Source organism: Pediculus humanus, genomic scaffold (assembly GCF_000006295.1).
Source record: "Pediculus humanus corporis 1103172107733 genomic scaffold, whole genome shotgun sequence".
Classification (NCBI taxonomy): Eukaryota; Metazoa; Arthropoda; class Insecta; order Psocodea; family Pediculidae; genus Pediculus; species Pediculus humanus.
This window is the reverse complement of record NW_002987336.1, coordinates 115772-125011: the sequence shown is the minus strand read 5'-3', so window position 1 is coordinate 125011 and position 9240 is coordinate 115772.

Sequence of the window (9240 nt, the reverse complement as noted above, 5' to 3'; positions counted from 1 at the left end):
TTATTTCGCTTTCCAATTTTCTTTTTAAAAAAAAAAAAATTTTTTCTCGTTGGAGAACAATAATAATAATAATAATAATAATGATAATAATAATAATTTTTTATTGACGTTTTATTTTCTCTCCGTTATATCGTTTATTTTCGAGTAATTACCTTAGAAAGAAGGAAAAAACATGAAAACACGTCGGAAATGAACGTGTGTGAGTGTGCGTGTGCGTGTGCGTGCGTGTGTACGTGTGCACAATTTTTTCCGTTTAAAAAACGAAGATATTTAAATGGGTACCTGCCTACCCGTCCGTTCGTGTTTTTCACTTTTTTTCTGCATTGGAAAGGAGAGAGTTGGGGGAAAGGGGGGCCTTTAATTCATCAATGGTGGTAGCGGTAGTGGTGGTGGTGGTGATGGTGGTGGTAGTGGTGGTGGTATTGGTGAAGGTGGTAATTTAAAATCTCGAATCGTAATTATCGAATCGAAATATACATCCATTCATGTTTTTTTTCTTACTCTACTTAATTTAAAATAATTTTTTTATTTTTATTTTTTTTTTTTTACTTTCAAAAAAAGTAAACAAAACGACAAACAAACGAACCAACAAAACAAACAAACAAACAGACAGAGGAAACAATCAATCCTTTTTAAAACGTGGATTTTGATTTTTTTTTTTCTACGAAAATAATTTCATTTCCGGTTTATTTAGTAGTCGTAGTAGTAGTAGTTTCGAATTTTGATTATTATTATTATTATTATTTCACGAATTCCGCCATTTTTTTTTTATGGAGTTAATTTTAAATTTTAAATTTATCATCACGTTGTCGTCGTCGATGACAAATCAATTAAGAGGCTGAACTGAAAGCTGGAAAAAAAAAAAATTTTTTTCTTTTCTGTTTTCCTTACGGGAATAATAATAATAATTATTATTATTATTATCGTAATACGCATAAGTTTAACATTAGCGATCGAATCGTATTCGATATATTTTTTTTTTTTTGACGTTATAAATTAATATCGAACGTTTAATATCGAAATAGATCAAATCACGGTTTTTTTTTTTTTTTTTAATAATTTACGCCCATTTTTTTTTTTTTTTCGTATATGCCCTTGAAATAATAAAACGAGATTAATAATAATAATAATAATAATATATAATGATAATGATAATGATAATAATGATAATAAAATTCATTGCGCAACTCTTACTGTGGTATTCAATAATTTTTTTTTTTATTCTTAATTTAACATTTGAGTAACATAAATTTTTTTAACAGAAAAGTTTAATAAACTGTAATTTTCCAAACGCGCTATAACTACCCGGGGGGAGGAGGGAAGGGAGGGAAAAAGGTGGGAAGGGGAAAGGGGGCTCATTGTTGGGTGGTCCAAATTTATAGAGAGAAAGCTATAAAAAAAATCGATTTTTTTTTGAATTTTTTTAAATATATTTAAAACTCGTTTATTTGACTCATTTTTTTTTTTTTTCGTTTTTGATCCACGTGAAAATTTTAACTGTTTTTAATGGGAGGAGAAGGGGAGCGAGGAGGGGAGGAGAGCGGGTAGAAAATAAGAAAAAAAAGGTTTCGAAATTTAAAAAAAAAAACGTTTAGGAATTTTTTTTTTTAAATCGTGAACGGTTTTCGCCATTTTTTTTCTCCTTTTTTTCTTTTTTTTCGTTTTGTTAACGAGAATAAAAATCGATTGATCGATTTATCGAATACGGGTAGTATTAGCATAATTTATAAAATATCGATCGATCGATCGATTGATCATACGCGTCGTGGAATTAGAATTTTTTTTTATGCGGGGGTGTTAATAAATAAATAAATCGGGTTTTTATAAAACGTAAAAAATTTAATAATCTGAAAACGTATTGTTATTATTATTATTATCATTATCATTATCATTATCATTATTATTATTATTATTATAAAAACAAAATAAAAAAAAATATATATAAACATGACCGGTCATACGAGATTAAAGACAAATTTAAAGTGGACAAAAAAAAAAAAAATGTCGAGCGTGTGATTCTTCGAACGTGATTTCTAACACACGTGAATCGGTTTTCTTAAAATTTTTTTTTTTTTTGTTATAAATTCTGACGATGGACTAAAAAAAAAAAATAAGAAAGAAAAAAAGAAAGAAAGAATATTTTACTCTTTTTTTTTTATAATTCACGTCTTCATTCTCGTCACGTTTGGTTAAACAAAATAAAAAAAAAGAAAAAAATTCGTTCGATTTAAATTCTCTCTCAACAACAACACGAAGGAAAGAAAAAAAAAAAACTAAAACTATATCAAAAAAAAAAAAAAAAAATTTGCGCGAAAGGAATAAAAACCTTGAAAAAAATCTCACACACCTAAGAATAGTTGGTACCCGTGAGTGAGAGAGGGGGGGGAGAGAAAAACTAGAGTAAAATTTTAATGGCGGGTTGAATCAAATCAAATTTAAACAAAAAAAAAATTATTTTAAAGAGTAAAACAAACAGCTGCAGAAATGAAATAAACCTTGACGCTCTGTTGTTTGTTGTTTGTTTGTTTGTTGGACTATCTTCGACGGTTTTATACGAGAAGATAAAATCTTCTCGTCACCAAGCCAAACATTTTCTTAACACACTGCTTATGTGGTCCGTGACTTTTTGTTTTAACTTAATCGTCTATGACGTTATAATTTTTGTGACGTTTCAATTCGGATGAATTCATTTAACTTCACACTATTTGTGATTAAAATGTATATGGTTCCAATACAAAACGTTTTATGTCGTTCCTCGTGACGTAACATCCGGTGATGATACAGACTCCCAGGATTTTCATACGTACGGGAGGTCACGAGGACTCGGGGTGACATAAATTGTTTTAAATAATTTCCTTAACAATCTGGCAATGTTTGTTTGTTTCTTGACAAATTCACGGGGACGACTTAAATTAAAATTAAGTGAATTAGTCGAGGTAATTTGGAAGGATTTCGACACGCACACGCGCACGCACGCACCCACAAACGTACACACACGGGTGGCATTTAAAATAAATTTGATGAAACAAAGTAATATCTATTTAATTAATTGACGATTTGTTTGTGTTGTGCTGTGTGTGTGTGCGTGTGGGTGTGCGGGTGCGGGATGTGCAGGGGGGTGTGCGCGCGTGTTTAAAATCCTTATTTTATCACCGATTATATTCCGTGCGTTTAAAATTTAATTATTTTGTTACGTTTCCAAAACTTTATCCGATATTTATCAAACCAAAACTGTTTTTAATTACTCTCTATCTATCTCTATCTATCTCTCTTTCTCCCTCACATTATCCGTAAATATAAACACTCGTCATAAATTTTTTTTACGCATTTTACGCACTTTACGCGTCGTCTTTAAAATCTCGCGTAATATTTTGTGTTACGTGACGTCACCGTTTTTTTTTTGACGATATCGTTGTCGTGATCGATTTATCACAAACTCAACAAATTGTCAAAAAGATTGATAAAAGGTTCCTCCCCCTCCCACCCCTCCCTTCCCGGAAAATAAAAATTACCGTGATAAATTATTAAAAAATAAAAACAGGTTAAAAAAAATTTTTTTTTTTTTTCTGCGTACACGTGTAATTTATTAAAACAACCAAATATGGTTAAGGGTATAATGATGATGATGATGAGAAAGAAACCCTTTTTTAGCGAAACGTTTTTTTGTTTCATAAAAAAAATACGCGCGAAAAAATGGCGTGCGTTTTAAAATCTCTTTAAATTACGCGTTTTGAGTTAAAACGTCCTAAAAAAAAATTTGGTTTTATAATTACGTAAGAGGTTTGTTTACCGCGAAAACGCACTCATTCACTCACGCATTTCCCTACGCACGCCGCGTTTTTTTTTCAAAAAAAAATGATTTAACGTTAAAAAAATGTTGTTCTCTTTTTTTTTTAAAACAATAAAAAAAGCGTTAAATGGTTTTCGGTTTGGGTTTTAGGTTTGGGAGTTTTGTTCTTTCCATACGAAATGAGTAAATCATATTGTGTGAGGTCTCGTGATGATGATGATGATGATTTTTTCAATGCTCAAACGTTTTGTTTGTTTATACCTGTTGTATTAAATATTTAAAGTCTTTATTTTATTTTCCTCGAGGAGTCCATCCATTCATCCATCGGATGATCTTTCTCGTTATATTCTCATTATAAAAAAAAAAAAATTACGATTCGATACATAACCTAAGAATTATTTATTATTATTATTATTATTAAGGTATACATATACAAAAAAAAAGTTTCGCACGAATTTTTTTTTAAATAAATAAAAAATTATGTGTCGAGTTGTGTGTGTGTGTTTGTTTGTTTGTTTATAAGTATTTTTCGTACCTTGTTAACGAGGTGGCAAGCAAGCAGGCATATGAGTCGATGATTATTTTCGGGGGAGGGAGGGGATCGTTAAAAAATCCAATTTTTTTTTTTTATTTAAATATTTGTGAGTATCAACGGTAGGTGTAACCGACGACGACGACTTTGGCATCTTGTTTAGTTTTTTTTTTTTTTTTTTTTTCAAAATGGTTGCCCGAAGGTTTGCACATCAAAATTCAATATCTTAATAATCTACCAACTCGAGCTCGTTTTTTTTTTTTTGTTTAAAAAAAGTTTTTTAAGTTTACGCCTCGCAACACGTTTTTATTATTATTTTTATTACTATTTTCATTCATTTTTAAATATGAAGTTTTTTTTTTGTTTGTTTTTGAATTCTGGAAAGAAGTTTCCAGAAACGCGTTTCTTAATAAATAAAAAAAAAAAAAAATTAATTTTAAATGTTATCCGATAGTAATAAATTAATTTTGTCGTGTTTCTCTCTCTCTCTCTCTCTCTTTCTCTTTTCCAAAAGTGAACACACAAACGTGTGTACTCTCAATGTGGTATGCAATTTTTACATAGTAATAATAATAATAATAATCAATATAAACTTTTTTTTTGTGATCGTGTGACGTCAAAAATCGTTACACCCGAATAAAATTTTTTTTTTTCTATCATCCCCGCCATATTTTTTTTCATCACACGACAATTATTAATATTATTACCCTTTCGCCATTTTATCGCCCCCCGCTATGATAATAATAATAATAACAGGTGGTAATTTTTTTTAAAATAATTTTTAAATCAAATTCTCGTTTTTGCGTAAATTTATCGATATAAAATCTCGCGATTATACGAAAAAAAATTCGACCTTTGATATTATTATTATTATTACTATTATTATTATTATTATTATTACTATTATTATTATTATTATTTGAACATTAATATTTCACGTTCGACAAGGATCGAAACGATATATCGATGAGTTTATTTTTTTTTTTCGAGATACAAACGAGTTGATTACGAAATAATAAACAAGAAATGCCTCGAAAATATTTTTTTTTTTTTTTAAGCTAACCTTTTTTTACCAGTCCGTGACACATTGTTAATCTCAATATGTGTGGTCCATAAGATAATAATAATAATAATGATGATAATAATAATAAAATAAGGATTTAATCCGGGGTATACCGGACGACGAAATAAAAAAAAAATTTAGCAAATTAATCGATACGAATTTACTATAAGATGATAATGATATTATATCTAATTTAAAATTATTTTGTTAATCATAATAATAATAATAAATGTGGGTAGGTATTCGATTACGTAGAAAGAATATTAGGTTTATCGAAAAGTATATTATATAAATAAATTGATGAACCTGAAACCCTTTTTTTTTAAGCGCCAGGTATTCGAGAGAGAGAGAGAGTAAAAATTATAAATTTATCATGTTTAATAAGATAAATCTTGTAAGTAAATCGATTTTATTGTTAACAGCACCCTACCTCCCTTCTATCCATCTCTCTCTCTCTCTCTCTCTCTCTCTCTCTCTCTCTCTCTCTCTCTCTCTCTCTCTCTCTCTCTCTCTCTCTCTCTCTCGATTTATTAATACCTTTATTGTCTTGGGTGGTCAATGTAATTTTTTTTTAATGCCGCGCAATCTTTGATCATTGGAGTTTAACAAGAATTGGGCCGTACTAAAGAATACAAATCACGAGTCGTAAAATAAATAAATAATAAAAAAAAAAAAATCATAAACAAACACGAATGTTATTATCATTATTATCATTATCATTTTAATATCGTGTTCGATGTAAATATCACAACAAAAAAAAAAATTTTTTTTCGTTGACTTTTTCGTACCTGAAATTAAATAATAAAAAAAAATGTCGATTTTTTTCTTGTTAAAAAAATTTTTTTTTTTTTATTATTCGATCGCCCCCTCGTCACTCTCTCCCCCCCCCGTAAAAAAGACCTCAGTTCGTTATCATTATTATTATTATTATTATTATTCATGACGTGAACGTTATGTGCATTTTTTTTTTTTTTTTACTTTAATAAAAATTTTTATTATTAAACATTTAAATCCACGTATTTATTATTATCATTATTATTATAAAAAATTTTATTTTCTAAATTTGCGATTGATGGATACGGGGGGCGGGGAGGGAGAGAGGATCCCCCTTAAAAAAAAATTTAAATAAAGATTTAAATGATAAAAAACTAAAAAAAAAAAGAAATTAAATGATTTAATGAAGGTTTTAATAATAAAAATTTTAAAATTTAAAAAAAAAAAAAAAAGAAAAACATTTCGTGATGACTGCGTGACGAATAATTTGAACAAAATAAATAAATAAATAGCAGAAGACAGTTCTAATTAAAGTTTAACCTAATTTAAGAAAGTAGAAGAAAAAAAAAACAAATAGAAAACAGGAAAACTAGTTTTTCATTTTTTTTTTTTAATTTTTTTTTCACTGCACCTGTCTGTCTTTTTCATGCCTTAAATTATTTATTTATTTATTTTTTCTTTAATAATAATAATAATAGTAATAATAATAATAATAATAATGATAATGATAATGATGATAATTTAAAATAAGGGGGCATTGAAAGGGAGCACGGGTTAAAACTAGAAAAAAAAAAAATTTTTTTTTTTTTTTTTTTTTTATTCGTGGATGGTGTTTTGATTTTTATCTCATATTATTTAATAACAAACAACCAGTTTGAAAAACAAACAGCCTCTGGTAAACCCTTAAAAAAAAAAAAACAGGCTGAACAAAATTGTTTTTTATGTTGCCCGTAACGTTTCGCTAAAAAACATAAAATTGTTTGTTTTTACGTATCGTTTTGACGGTACGTAAGACACTTTCGTAACGTTTGTTTTGTTTGTTTCCTTCTTTTTTAATTTTTATTAAATTCAATAAATAAATAAAAAATAAAAAATTTGTTGTTTACGATTTAAAAACCGACAACAAACAACAAACATTCACTCAAGTTATTTTTTTCCGAATCGAATTGTGAAAATTCACACGAGAAAAGTTTTAAAAAAAAAAAAAAATTGGCAAAATTTTCTCTTTTTATTAAAATCATTCTTCGTATATATATATAAGACATATTAACAATGTTGCCAACATATAAATAAATAATTTCCCAGAAAGTTTTTATTTAAAAAAAAAAAAAAAAACTTAAACTTTTGCCAAAAAAAAAAAACTTTCACACCGTTATAAATCCTTCAAAATGTTAAAATTTTTTGCAATTTTTCCATTCGTTTGTTTGTTTGTTTTAATCCATAACTTATTTTATAGATCGAATGATGATAATAATAGTACAACGATAAATGCAAAAAAAATAAAATAAAATGACGATAAATTGATGGTAAAAAATCGTAAAAGTTATATTTATATATATATATAATAAGAATAAAATAATTGATATTTCAAACAAATAAAAGGTGAAATAAAACAACAACAACAACAACCACGACAATGCTAGTTCGTTTGTTATATACCCATAATAAGAAACATAAATATATATAATTAGGTCTGCTGCCACTTGAATACCTAATATTAATTCGATAGACAGCTGTTAAATATCTCCTTCCAGACCACACTCAAAATTATCGTGTTTACAAGCCCTCCAGCTATATCATGATAGCTTTTTCAACAAAATAAATTTTCTTATTTTCGTTTTTTCTCTCTCTCTCTCTCTCTCTCTCTCTCTCTCGTCTATTAAAAAAAAAAATAAACACGATATGAAGCGAGAAAATATTTCATCATCATCATCATCATCACCACCGTCACCACCATCGCCATCATCATCATATAAAAAATTTTCTTTTTTTTTCTTTATCATTTTAAAATTTTTTTCCTTTTTTTGTTATGATTATAAACCCTTCGCCCCCCGGAAAATTTAAAAAAAAAAAAAATTTTCCTCAAATTTTTCAGGTTTCAATACGATTTAGTTTTTTTCCATAATTAAGGTATTATAAAAAATAATAATAATGATAATAATAAAAGAAGCAAGCAAAGATATTTAGATGGGAAAAAAAAAGGAAAACAAATATTTCATAAAATTTATTATACCACCTGAGTGTGTGTGTGTGTGTGTCATGACGTGCCCTTCAATGATTGGCTTGTTACCTTTTCCTTATAGGTGGTCTTAATACGTACCTGACAGGCGTTTCCATTCGCACTTTTTTTTTTTTTCTTCAGAAAAATATTTTACCCACACTAAAAAAAAAAAATCCTTTTTTTTTTTTTAAACAAACACACAATATAACGTTCGGATTTTTAATTACTTTTATTCACTCATTTTCTTTTTCTACGTATAAAAATTATTATTATTATTATTATTATTATTATTTGTATCGTTATACGTCATCACGAGAAATTTTTTTTTAAATTTCAAAAGGGAAAAAAACAGAAAAAAAAATATTAGCGAATGATAGTTGATAAATACGTACGTAGGTACGTCGATAATAAAAAAAAAAAAAAAAATAATAATAATTATAGGGATTGACCGGAAACGGCAACCATAACAACATAATTGTAGATCGATGGTCTATGTTTATTTGTATATGTATATTTTTCCGTTTGTTCTTATTCTGGTTGTCCTTCGTAAACAAACACTGAAATAAAAATACTCTAATTTTTTGTATGTCGTATTATTAAAATATAATTAAAATTCTTTTTATTTTTTTTTTACCCCCCCCCCCCCCGAAAAAAATAGCAACGTGGACTAATTATTACATGAACGTAAAATTTCATTCGCTTAATAATAATAATAATAATAAATTGAAAGTAAATTTTGTAATAATTTTTTTTTTTTTATTTTATTTATCGTTTAAATTTAAAAAAATTTTCCCTTTTGAAATTTTTCCGAGACACATTTTTTACATACTTCCGGAAAAATTAATTATTTAATTAATCAC